Source organism: Protopterus annectens, chromosome 3.part0 (assembly GCF_019279795.1).
Source record: "Protopterus annectens isolate FY-2018-M chromosome 3.part0, PAN1.0, whole genome shotgun sequence".
Classification (NCBI taxonomy): Eukaryota; Metazoa; Chordata; order Ceratodontiformes; family Protopteridae; genus Protopterus; species Protopterus annectens.
In genome coordinates, this window is record NC_056731.1 from 1,213,533,722 (window position 1) to 1,213,547,952 (window position 14,231).

Below are 14,231 nucleotides of genomic sequence, written 5' to 3' on the forward strand. Positions count from 1 at the left end.
TGTTCATAGGGCACTGCCATAGTTTTTTCATAATAAATAAGATTTAGCCACAGGTGGTTGTCCACCTATCTGAATTGTGAGCAGCTCGTGCCTTTATCAGTTCTTTTCGCCATGATCAAAGAGTAGTAGCCTGTCTGTAAGTGTCAGAGTAGTAGCCTGTCTGTAAGTGTCATCCAGATGACTTTCAGTGTGATAAGTGCCCGTTAACAAGACTTTTTCTAGCTGTTTTATTACATTGTAATTGGTATTTTTATTTGTGCTAATGTTTAGAACATTACTTGTTTTGTATGTGTTTTCTTGGGATTTTTACAGAATGATGATATCCCCAGAAGAGAGTTAACAATAAGATTGCCTGTAGTAGATATATCCCATCAAAGTACTTAAACCTACAGAGGTCTCCAACGAATAATATTTACATAGAATGGCTAGACATTGAACCCTAACTATCAAACTCTCATTCAGTGAACAGGAAAGTAGCTAGTTGGCCAGCACTTCCCAATCTGCCCTTCTCCCCCACTGTAGTGCAAAATCTGAGTTGATTTATGTAGTCAAGAGGGGGTGGGGATGAAGCCCTCCACCTGGGTAGGCTTAAAATGCTGCGTTTTTGGGATGGGAAAGTGCTGGCTAACTATTTACTTTCCATGGAGAAAAAGTAAACATTCCCTAAAAGAACATTCGATGGTTGGGTTCGCTGTTTAACTTTTCGATGTAATTGTAATTTGATGGTTAAACATAGACACAACCTACAGTGCTGGTTCCATCTTATGGAATATAATCTCATTTCCATTTGCAAAGAGTGCTAGTATTTTAAAAAGAAGACATTCAAGAGTGCAGCCAAAAATTGAAAGGCTTTTGAGGACCACCAAAAACAACTTTCCTTGAACTTTGGGACATCTCTCCTTTTGAATTCTGTACCAGGCACATCTTTGGGAGTAGGGCCAGGGAAGCTTAAATAGTTTGATAATGTAAGATTGATAAACTAAGGAAGATAGTTTCAAAAAATAGAGACCACTGGTATATGGTCATTGAGATCACATCCATCTACAGAGGCCTGAGGGTTCCAGATCTGAGGTGGTCCCACTGGTTAAACACTAAGCCTCTGCCTCTTTTGCAACAGCTCAGTTTTCTATGAAAGCCCTCTTTGTTTGATGACAGTGGGACAGTGTTGCATTGTTATGCCAGATCTCACCAGAAATCACTGAAGTGTTACAGACAGACACCAACCCATGTGCATGTATTGGCCAACATGTTATGCATGTGCAAAAGAGTGCCCCTTCCCAGATTTTCCTGCTGTCTGTGGGCATACAGTGGTTTCCTTCAGATTTAGTCAGCATTCCAAGTCCCTAGTTATACAGCTCCATTGCTTCTTTGGATTAGGTGTCTGGTCCTGGGATGTCTGCCTGCCTAGTGCCTGCACAGATCTACCTCAGTTTTAGAAAGTTTGCTGAGGAATTTGAGGCTGTATTGTAAAGGACTAACACTCCATACTGATAGTTGTTAATCCTACTACTTGGCATACCTCCCAATCAGTTTTTACCGAGTTTTGGGGTCCAATAATGGGGTGCCACAATTCCCGAGTGGCACCCCTTCATATCCGATTTTTCCAGCTTTTCTTTTAAATCCCCCCGTGGTTTGAGCTGATGTCATCACATGCGCGGTGACGTCAGCTCCGTCAGCCTGTCGGAATTGAGCTCGAGGGCTCACGTGCACACACTTCCGGCTGGCTTTCTTTTTGAATGGATCTGTCTGCGAGCGGGAACTTAGGACGTTTAGCTGCTGCTGCTGCTGGCAGAATGGATGACATGGAGGGACTGTCGACTCGTGGAATTCCGCACTTGGATGGATCTACTTGAGCTGTTATTTTAGGTATCTACTGAGCGAGCAAATGGAACGACTGTAGCATTAGAATTTCACTATGCAATTAATTTATCAAAAGTTCTTTTAGTTTTACTGTTGCTGCAGCCTGCATTGTATTTCTACCCAGCTCAGCTGCAGGAGAAACATACGCACTCGGTTCCCTTAACAGCTCCAGACAGTACATGCCAAGTGTGTGTGCAGGTTTTATCTGCTGAGCTGGAGTCTGACTGTGGCATTAACCGTTGGTGTGTATTTCGCTGTGCAATTAGTTTATCAGAAGTCCTTTTAGTTTTACTGTAGCTGCAGCGTGCATTGTATTTCTTCCCAGCTCGACTGCAGGAGAAACATACGCACTCGGTTCTATTAACGGCTGCAAACAGTGCTTGCCAAGTAAGCATGCAGGTTTTTATTTATCTGCAAGTTTTATCTGCTGAGCTGGACTGTGGGGTTAACTGTTGGTGTATTTCATTGTGCAATTAATTTATCAGAAGTCCGTGCAGGTGTGCAAGACAAGTTGGGGCCGTTTCAGTTTATCTGCTTGCAAGACAAGTTGGGGCCGTTTTAGTTTATCTGCTTGCAAGACAAGTTGGGGCTGTTTCAGTTTTCCTGCTTAACTACTGGGACCATTTCAGCTTATCTGCTTAACTACTGGGCAAAGTGTGTGTGTGTGTGTGTGTGTGTGTGTGTGTGTGTGTGTGTGTGTGTGTGTGTGTGTATATATATATATATATATATATATATATATATATATATATATATATATATATATAGATAGATATATATAAAATGCCCCAGTTAACCATGCCTTGTGGTAATTAGTCAGGCTCGCAAGGGGCAAGAGCCTAAATTCTCTACCCACACCAGCTTTGGCTTGTTCCTCTTAAAGTTTGTGGTTTTATAGCAAATTAGTGAGAACTGAATTCACTAAGTAATGATAGGAAGACTGAAACTTAAATGGCTGTCTTTCAGGAAATGCATGATAACATAAAACACTTTATTCTAGTAAGTAGTAGCAACTCTTCTAAGGTTGTACAAGCAATGTTTAAAATGTGTCTCTGGTTTTGCCCTCCCCCGTAAATGTTGGCTTCTTTCAGATTTAATTTGAGCTGCATAGTTCCTCAGGGGGAGAGAAGTTTAGTGCTGCTTATATGAAGTCTGTTTGTGTTAGTAGCACAACAGGTAGAATACTTGCTTTTTTGATGCAGAAGGCTGTGGGTTCTACTCCCACTGTATGTAGATGGACTTGTGGGTACTGTAGTGTGTTGTATTTTTAAACGGGGTGGATGCTGCAGTACTGCAAATGTCCTCCTTTGGAGGAGTTACTTAGTAACTATGAACCTGTTATTAGTTTGCCATCCATTCCCACTAGCTTATTATTTTTTAATGTAACATAGGCAGTTTATTCTTCAAGGGCAACAGGCACTTTACTTGTAGATGAAACAATGAAATGTAAAGTTGTTTGTTAGCAGCAACCTCTTCATTAGTTATAGATCTCTTTAATGTGGAATTATTTAGATGACTTTTACTTCTGCAGAAATTGTGCATATTTACTGATACTGGTGGATTGTAGAAGTTTGAGTAGACTTTTATGATGGAAGTGTTCTGAAATGGGCAGTTTTGTCATTATTGGTTCATGCATTTTGTTTCATTGCTTACTGGAAAAATGTTCAAAACAATAAATTTAAAACACGCTCTAACAATTGTGCTGTATTGTACAAGGAATTTAATACAGTCAGGAAGGTGTATCAAAGAGCATATGTATGTTTCGTGCGCAAGGGGCTTATGATTTGAAAACAGCCCAAAGGTAATCTTTATCTGCCGTTGGCCAGATACATTTTATTTGAATGTGGGTTTCAATGCTGTTTCAAGGGCAGAGAAGTTTTAATGCCAAGTCTGTTTTCATTGTGAGACTGTATTGCTTTGTTTAGCAGATACTTATTAGTGTTTGTGCTATAAAATGTAAAATAAAAGTTTTAAATGAAATCCAAATAACCATTGTAGATGTAAAGCACTATGCACATGACAGTGTTTATGGTAAATGGGGTGAAATAGCCAAGTAATGGGACACTGGAATTGCTGCGGGAGACTCTGGGGCTGGTCTATATTATAAGCACGAAAGACCTTTTCAGCAAATATGAAAACAGCGACACATATTGCGCGAACCACGAAAACACTGAATGCCCTAAACCGCAAAATTCAAAATCTCGAATCTTCATAGTTGGCCAACCCCACCGCCCGCTACATACTACCTACCCAAACAAAATAAATAAACCACATACATGCACTAAACAAAACCCTACTTCTAACCCTACACTAAGCCTTGCATAAATTACTATCTATGCACTTACCTTAAACCACACCCTAACCCTAAGATCTATGCACTTACCTTAAACCGCACCCTAACCCTAAGGTCCGTAACTATCGCACACTTATATGTATGTTTTGTGCGCAAGGGGCTTATGATTTGAAAACAGCCCAAAGGTAATCTTTATCTGCCGTTGGCCAGATACATTTTCTTTGAATGTGGTTTTCAATGTTGTTTCAAGGACAATATTGAAGAAGGGCCAACTATGACGATTCAAGATTTTGAATTTCGCAGTTTAGGGTGTTCGGTGTTTTCACTGTTCGTGCAATATATGTCGCTGTTTTCGTATTCGCTGAAAAGGTCTTTCGTGCTTATAATATAGACTCCTCTGGGGCCATATTTTGGTTGTCTGTTCTTCAGGTTATGTTTGAAAGCTGGTATCCCACAATTCCACTGGAGTGGGCATGGTTACATATGTATGCAAATGTTATGTTAATCTGCGTAGAGATCTGTACCTATTTTTCATGGGCCTTTGTCCAGATTTTTGATGTTCCCAGGTTGAGAGGTATACTACTTGGGGTAACTTTGCTCCAGCCAAAAGCAAACAGGTTCCCTGTGACTGACTTTTGGGAAGATGAGGACTCCAAGTTTGCCTGTTTGTCCTTAATGTACTTTCTTCTTCTTTATTGCATAGATGAGAGAGAATTATTGTTAGTGGCCCTACCAGAGGATGTCTTACTTGGTGAAACCTTAATTCTCATGAGAGAAGATTTCAGGTGAGATTATAAGGAAATTTGACTACCACTAGAGGTACCTAGAGCTGCTAGACATGAATGATCCTTGACCATCTCCATCCTCCTCAGTTTCCTATGCATTTAAAGGTACTTTTTATTGTGTATCACTAGAGCTTGATTCCCAATCCCCAGAGAACCTGACTGGTTTTACTGAGTAGAAGAAATCTAGTTATCTTTATAAAAACCCTACTGCAGTTCCGTTGATTGTCTGCTGTGATATTTTGAGGGTTTCCAGACTGGTCACAGCCAACACTCTGGTTCTTAATGACAAAGAGAATAAATTATTAGCTCAGTTTGGGAAAAAGGTGCATACTTCTAGTTTTTTGGGTATGAGGACAGTTAATTGCCAGACTGACATTTTTCATTATTAAGAGAATTTATTGAAGCAAATAGAGGAGATGGTATAATTTGTTCAAGAAGCTTCCTGTGGAATTACAATTTTCCAAACTTGTACTGACTTTGCTTAAAGCAAGCAAATATTCCATAAAGTGTGGGCGCAGTGCCATGCGTGTGTCTTTTCAGTGCAGCTACATCAACTACAGTTTTTAGTCAATACATTTAGTTAAGTGTTGAAGCTTTACCCGAGGATGGGTGTATATCACTATGTCAAACCATCACTTCAGTGAACGGCATTTCATCATAAATGCCATTTATTGAATTTACTTCATGTGGAGGACTGTGCCCCCCACCACTAATTATATGTACCAACTCTGAGATCACACTACAGTGGGCAAAGGGCAGATTTCCCAATCCTCACTGTACAGGGATCTCAATATGAACAGTTCAATGAACAGCGTGTTCAATGTAAGTGCACTGAAAATGCCGTTCACTGAACTGGTTTTTTGATGAACTGATAGGGACCCCCTGAGGATATCAGAGACCAGATCCTTGATGCCCCCTTGGACAGACGTGCTTCTAAACACAATTTTTTTAAAAAATTAGCATTTTTGGTAAATCCCGTGAGGCAACTGTGACCTTCAGGTTCCAGACTTCCCGCCAATTTCTTTGATCCCTAAACCTGATAACTATACCTCCTTTCCTGGTTTTGGAGCTGCTAGCAAGGAGGGAAATGAAGGTGAAAATCAGCTTTAATCCAATACTTTTTCCCCCATTTGAGATGGTCAGCAGGGTAGGAATGCAACATAATGTACCCGACTGTCCTTTTTGTGCTGGCTTTAACAACAAAGCTATTAAACATAGGAGCAAATCCTTCCAACAGCATTTAGAGTCAGGTGGGGCTAGTCCTTCACATACTGTGGTGTCCCCTGGCTCTCAGGGCATCATCCTGAAAAAGCAAAAAGACTAATGCCTGAAGGAGAAGGATATGTGGGAGGAGAAAGGCATTTCCATTTCAGACTCCCCACCCCAAGTTGAGATCACCAACTTAGGTGAGGTGCCTTTGCAGCCCTTGGTCCTACACCTGTTCGGACCAAGTTTGCTGTTGCATCCCTCACTAAAATCCACCATGAAAGTGGCCCAGTCCTGATGTCCCAATGTCGTTTGGGTCCAAAGCAGCTAAGCAGGCCACAACTACCAAAGCCAGGGTTCTAGTGATCGAGGGTGAGGGTGCTATTCCTATGGTAATAAATATAGTGGAACATTACTCATGTTAGTGGAATGAGGTTGAGAGTGAGACCACCCACCTGTGACCTGAGGCCTTGTCATCCACTCCCAGACCTAAAACACTTAATCCCAAAAAGGCTGGTGGGTTTACCTCACCTAAAGATGCCCAAATCCCCTGCCTCATCTACCCAATTCTTTCCACGGGACTTAGGCCAACACAGAACTTCATGGATTTCATGAAGTCAAGGCAACTCACCCTAGAAAAAGATCCTCTGACAGGAACTTCCCCTGTGAAAAGAAAAAGGAACACCCCCCAGGGAGATACAGGTGCCTCAGGTTCTGAAGATGAAGAGGAACTTGCTTACATAGAGCAACTTTCCTCTCCACAGTATTTGGATTCTAACTCAGAAGACACTTGTCCTCATCTTCATCCCCTGAAGACTTATCTTTTGGGGATACCGTTCATAGAATAAAGCAGTCTTCAATTGGGAGTGTAGGGGATTCTCCCAGGCGTAGGCTAACTATAGGAACCTCTTCAGCCTACCTGCATATAAAGCCTTGGCTATTCTTGCAGTCCAGTAATTTTTGGAATGATGTCTTTGCAGATATATAGTTGTAGCCCAATTCCCTACTCCCTATCCCCAGAAAGCCTGATTAGTTCAATAGGGTACTTGAGTTACACAGGCACCTTTATAAGAACCTAGAGTCGGATCCTGCTGTGGTGTCTCTGGAGTCCACCAAGGGATCAGCAGGGCTTGCATCCAGGAATCCCTTGCCAAATGATAGAGTGGAGACACAGGCCAGTTTGGTAAGAAGGTATACACCTCAGCAACCCTGGTCATGTCATCTCTGAACTGCTAGTCCCCTTTGCTCAAATCCCTTGAGTCAGCTTAGGAACAAATAAAAGTTAAGACAGAGTAGTTACAAAATAAGAGCATCCAGAAGGACATCCAGGAATTGAGCAACATAGGCCTCCAGCTGTCCAGATATTCATTTACATGTGGTTGTAGCACATTAACTTCATCATGCAGGATGGTTGCCATGGGATCCCCATCATACCAGGTAAAAGCAGAGCTCCTAGATGCCCTATTAGAGAAGGAGTATCTCTTTGATCTGCCACCATGAAATGTGTTTGGGAGACTGGATTAAAAAGGGAACAAATTAAGTCAGTTAAGGAGTTCTACCTTTCTCTTAGTCTCAGATACACCAGTAAGGCTTTGCAGTGTCTCCCTAAATAAGAAAGAAAAAAGCTACCCAGGGTGAAAAATCCAAGGTATCAAAGGAAGTAGCAAATAGACCAGCATTCCAGACCTGAGGAGTCTAAGGACCCAGCATCTTCTAGGGAGAAGCAGTGACTGTTTTGAGCACCTCCACTTCCCCTTCCAGAATCCCACCCTCTCCACCTCCCTAGGAGGAAGACATGCCTCATTATACTGTCATTGGGAGCAGATCACCCAGGACAAATGCGTACAGATAATCAGAAAGGGTCACTCCCTACATTTTTGGAAAAAGTCACCATTCCAGGGAAGGTATAACCTTCCAGGACAGCAAATGGAACTGATTCCACCCTTCTTAGAAGATCTGTTAGATCAGGGCTCTATCCAACCAGTTTCTCCAGAAGAAGTGGGCAAAGGTTTCTATTCACATCCTTTCCTAATAACTTGAAAAGAAGGCACATGGAGACCCATACTGGAGCTTTTAAAATTCAACACATTCCTGATAGTACCAAAATTCAGAAGGTTAACACTTCAAAAGCTGTTGCCTGTTATCTTCCCAGGGGATTGAATGGTGACTCTGGGCTTTAAGGACATCTACCTTAATGTTCTTGTTCTTCAGAAGCAAAGGAGATTCCTGCATTTGTAAGCAGGGGATCACGCTGTCAGTTTTGTGCTTTACCATTTGGCTTATCTGCTGCACCTAGAGTATACAGCATAAAGTATGGCAACAGTCATAGCATTTTGAAGAACCATGGGGGGGTTCATATTTACCCATACTTATACAGTTACCTGATCCAGGCAACATTACCAGCCGAACTTCTGGCAGCTATGTGAATCACCATGGATTGTTTTTAGAAGGGGAGTCACACCCTGACTGTCCAGGATTACTTTCCTGAAGCACACCTAGACTCGAACCAACAGAGGGGATTTCTACCAGAGGACAAGGTATTGTTCCTCTCAGAATGCTTCATGCACCTACACAGCAAACACACCAATACTGAAAAGGAATTTCTGAGGTTCCTGTGGTACTTGGCTTCTTGTATTTTAATGGTTTCACTAACTAAATTACACATGAGGAAGCTGCAGTAGTTCCTAAAAAAAGTGCTGGTCCCAGCACCAGCACTTCCTAAAAGCAACAAAACCCCACTTGCCTTGCCTGAAAAAGAACATTTTGTAGTGGGAGGACATAGTCAAAGCCAGTCCAGGGGCTGCCTTCTAACTCCCAGAAGCAGTCCAGACACAAACTATGGACAGCTTAGACTTGGCTTGGGGAGCACATCTGGGAAACTTCAGAGTCCGAGGGATATTGGACAAGTACCAGAAAGTCCAACACATCAATGTAAAGGAGATGATGGCAGTTATTTTGGCCTTGAGAGTATTCTAAGAAAGACTAGTAACAAGGGCAGTGAAGATACTAACAGACATTATAGGAATGTGGTATATGAATAAACAGGGAGGAATTTATTCCTACCACCAGTGCAGTCTAGCAATGTAGCTATGGCTAGTGGCTCAGCAACTTGGGCTCACTCCTGTAGCTTCATACAGCCTAGGTCAAGACAACCTGCTGGCAGACAGTATGAGCAAATCCCTTTTAGACCGCTGCGAGTGGATGCTGGAAAGGGGTGTTTTCCTGGACCCGACACGCTGATATGGTGTGCCAAAGATAGACCTTTTTGGTTCCCCAGAAAACAAGCAGATCTGCAGGGTCTACTTCAGTTTGTCTAACTACCTAATCATCGAGTACCTCTTTGTCAACCCCTTTTTGTCAAAACTACACTTCAGTGAACGGACTTTTCAGCAAAACGTATCCCAGGAATAACCAATGGTAGGCCATCATCTGGAATTTGCACATGTCCTTCAAGGATGCATCTGCAGTCTTTACAAATGGGTTGTCCTGTCGTCAGGCAGCCCTTCGGTCGGCTGGATTCCAAAGTCTGGGTCTGGCTTCGGCTGGTGTCGCACCTCACCCAACGTCATTGCGGCAGTTATTCGGGTATAAAGGCATCAGCCGACGCCATTTTCCTCAGTCTTTCTTGCCGCGTGGCGCCCGAAGCAGAAGCTGTTCGCAAGTGCCGGTCGGTCAGATCCAGAGATTACTACTACTACTACCGAATACTACTTCGAAGACTTCTATAAAGCTAAGTACCCCGTTGGGGACTCTTTCTTGCCTCAGCCGATGTCAGAGAAAGTTAATAACTGTTTACCTTGTGGGAAACAAATACCTCATAAGGATTTCCACTCCTATTGCATACATTGTTTAGGCCCAGACCACGACGTAGCAGCTTGTCCAGCCTGTGCTTCTTTTAACCGACGGACGCTTAGACGTCGGTCGGACTTTGCTGAACAGATTTTCGGCTCCGATTTTGCCTACATTATGCCGTCGGATCCTTCGACTACGCAAATTACCAAAAAACGCAAAGAAAAGGACTGACACTCGCGGTCCGCGGTTTCGGCCGAAACCGCGGTTAAGCAAACCACGAGTGTCTCGGTTTCGGCCGAAACCGAGCAAGCGGTTCTTTCTTCAGCCGATAACATGCCTTCTACCGAGGCCTCTTCAAACCTGGTAGAGACGGCTTCTGAAATCCAACCTTCTGTTGCGGTTTCACAGGATTTATCAGACACCATTCCCCTGGATGTTTCAACCCCTTCACGTGGAGCTGCTAGGCCTCCTCCAGCTATGTCTATTAAGGCCTTTGCCAGGGCTAAAGCAGCCAAAACATCAAAACCTGTGCCTGCCAAGACCCCTTCTCACAGGCCCAGCACCAGCTCCCACATGCTTTCTTTGGCTGAGGATCTCATCTCTTTAATTCGTGGAGCCCAGCCTCATCCAGACAGGGCCTCTCTCCCTCCTCCAGAAAAGAGACCTAGAGCAGAGCCCCCTGAGCCAGTATCCACTGATGATTCTCCTGATGACTCAGATCATACAGACCCTCCTGAGGCGTCTTATTCTCCTTACGAAGACTCTGATGCTGAGGAGTCCATCCCTTCAGCCTCTCCTCCTGAGGAATTTTCCTTTGGGGAAACCTTGCATGCTATGAGGGAACAATTTCAGTGGCAGGGCCAAGATTTTTCAGACTCTAGAAAAAGGCTTAGGACCTTTCTACATTTGCCACAACATAGGCCTTTAGCTATACCTCCAGTCCTTTCTGTTGTGGATGATGCATTTAATGATGCTTGCACTGCTCCTGATTCTTTACCTCCGGCTCCTGCTAAGCCCGATAGGTACTACAGGGTCCCGGACACTCATCACCACTTATATAAGGCTCCTTTTGCAGATCCAGAGACTATCTCCCAGGGTCCTAAAGCTGTAGCAGCTACTTCTTCTAAAAACCCCCTCCCCTCTGAAAGGGAATCCAGGTCCTTAGAGATGGGGTAAAAAGTTTACACCTCTGCTACTTTGTCAGCTAGAGCTTTGAACTGCCAATTTCATATGATTCAATATCAAGAGTTTATGCTTGACCAGTTGACTAAAAAGCTGTCCTCTGAAGAATCTTTAGATAAAAAGTATGTTCAAGAAATGGTACATAACATACAGCAGGTTAGTAACCATTCCTTAAAATGTGGCTATGATGCACTGGAGGCTTCCTTTAGATCAGCCATGACTGGCACAGTTATTAGGAGGCATGCATGGTTGAAAGAACAGACATTACCAGACCATGTCAAATCAAAGCTTTTGGATGCACCTATGGACAAGGTCAATTTATTTGGTTCCCCTGCACAGCAGGTGCTAAAAAAGATGGAAGAGAAAGCAAAATCTGTGCAAACAGTGAAAGATTTCCTACAAGTTCAACCTCCAAGGTTTAGCAGGAACTGGCCCTCCAAGAATTGGTCCTTTCCGGAATCCTCTAAGTCACAAAGAGGCAGGAATAGGCGCTCTAGAGGCAGAAACCAATCCAGGGGTGCCTACAGGGGTCGCCAGTGGCAGGGTAACAACCAACGAGGCACAGACACAGCCACCACCACTACAACAACTCAATCACAGTGACTTGGCGGTGGCACCACCTACCAGGGAACAACTAGAAACACCCTTGGGCGGAAAGCTAACCTTATTTTCAAGAAACTGGCACTGCATTACAAGAGACAAATGGATTTTGCAAACTATAGACCAAGGTTACAGGTTCCATTTTCATACTCTACCAGAAAAGAGAGGAATGCCAAACCTACCACCTACTCAAAAGACAGAAGCTCTAAAGCAAATATCTCAATTATTAAGAATGAGAGCTGTGGAAAAGGTACCATCTATGGAACAAGGAAAGGGATTTTACTCCAGACTCTTCCTGGTACCAAGGAAAGAAAACAAATGGAGGCCTATTCTAGACCTGTCCGCTTTAAACACATTCCTCATTGTTCCAAAATTCAAAATGATGACCCTACAGCAGCTTCTTCCCATGCTGGGCAAGGAGTCTTGGCTGGTAACTCTAGATCTCAAGGAGGCATACCTGCACGTCCCCATAAGACCAATTTGCAGAAGATACCTCAGATTTCTTGCAGGATCAGAGCATTATCAATTCTCAGCATTGCCTTTTGGCTTATCTACTGCACCCAGAGTGTTCACGAAATGCCTGGCATCAGTAATAGCTCATTACAGACTTCAGGGGATTCAAATCTATCCCTACCTGGACGACTGCCTGATACAAGCGGACAACAAAAACAAACTAACAGAAGACTTACAAAGAGTCATCTACCTGCTGCAAGCCCTGGGATATACAGTCAATATAAAAAAGTCAAGGCTGATTCCATCCCATAGAATAACCTTTCTGGGTGCAGAACTGGACACATCAAAACAAATGGCATTTCTAACTGCAGAAAAGAAAGAGCAACTTCCTCTCTACTTCTTGGCATTAACAAAGCAGAACCATCTGACTGCAAGAAAAGTGCTGCAAGCTCTAGGCTTCATGGCATCCTGCATAATACTGGTCCCTCATGCCAGGCTGCATATGAGAAAGCTACAGTGGTACCTAAAGAATTTGTGGTCCCAGCACAAGCACAGCCTAGAAACCAAAATTCCAATGATCCCATGCCTGAAACAGGAGTTCCTATGGTGGGCTCAGGCCTGCCAATCAAACACAGGATTGCCCTTCTGCAAAAGTCAACCAAGACAAACCATCACGACAGATGCCTCAGACCTCGGATGGGGGGCACACATGCTGGACAAGTGCATTCAAGGCCTATGGACTCAAGACCAGCTGCATGTACACATAAATCTAAAAGAAATGCTGGCAGTGAAATTGGCAATCCAGGCATTCAGACCTTTTCTCCAAGAAGGCCAGTTGATGATAAGGACAGACAACACCACAGTTATGTGGTACATCAACAAACAGGGAAGCACACACTCATACCCTCTATGCCGGCTGGCACTGGACCTATGGGATGTGGCATTGAGCTACAACATTCAGTTACAGGCAATTTATGTACCAGGGAAGGAAAACATTCTAGCAGACATATTAAGCAGAACTACAACAGATGCCCACGAATGGATGCTGCATCCGGACATCTTCAAAACCATCACAAGAAAATGGGGATCACCACAAATAGACTTGTTTGCATCCCCATTCAATCACCAGTTGAAGAAATTCTGCACAAGGACTTACCACCCACTTGCTTGGAAGGTGGACTCCCTCTCTTTCAGTTGGAAAAGCCTGACAGCATACGCATTCCCACCACTCCCTTTGATGCACAAGGTGCTTCTGAAGATCAAAGAGGAACGCCCGAGGATCATTCTGATAGCTCCAGACTGGCCAAGACAACATTGGTACCCATTGCTGAGGAGCATGTCTCGGGAACAAATATGGACACTACCCCTGATCCCATTACTGCTAACACAGAACAACTACAACATCCTGCATCCAAACCTAAAAACTCTGCAGTTAACTGCCTGGAACATTACATAACAGCAATTAACCCAAATTTATCCCAAAGGGTTAAAGACATAATCCTGGAGGCTCGTAGACCTTCAACAAGAAAGAATTATGCAGCAAAATGGAAAAGATATCTCATCTGGAGTACTGCAAAGGGGGAAGATGTGACACTGGAGAACATAGCCAACATCCTGGAGTACTTGGCGGAGCTCTACCATACAGGCCTGTCCTATTCTTCCATCAAGATACATGCATCAGCTATTTCAGCAGAATACAGCTTGGATCCTCCTGTCTTCTCGCATCCTCTGCTCAGACAGTTTCTGAGAGGAATTAAAAATGTAAAACCTCCCAGGAAACCTCCATTGCTAGCATGGGACTTGAATTTTGTGCTAGAAAAACTGACTCTTCCTCCTTTCGAACCAGCAGCTACAGCAGAATTACAATACTTATCCTGGAAGACTGCTTTCCTGCTGGCAATAACTTCAGCAAGAAGGGTCTCTGAACTACAGGCATTAATGGCAGTACAACCCTTCCTGATCTTCCATCAAGACAGAGTGTCCATGAGAACAAATCCTACATTTATGCCTAAGGTGGTATCCAGAGTTTCTTTAAATCAGGCTATCCACCTCCCTACATT

General features: G+C 43.5%; 1 protein-coding gene across 3 annotated transcripts in view; it reads left to right on the forward strand.

Annotated features, from left to right (window-relative positions):
* LOC122796716 (desmoplakin) overlaps positions 1-14,231 on the forward strand; it is a 1,113,853-nt gene that overhangs the window by 839,249 nt on the left and 260,373 nt on the right. The window lies entirely within an intron of this gene.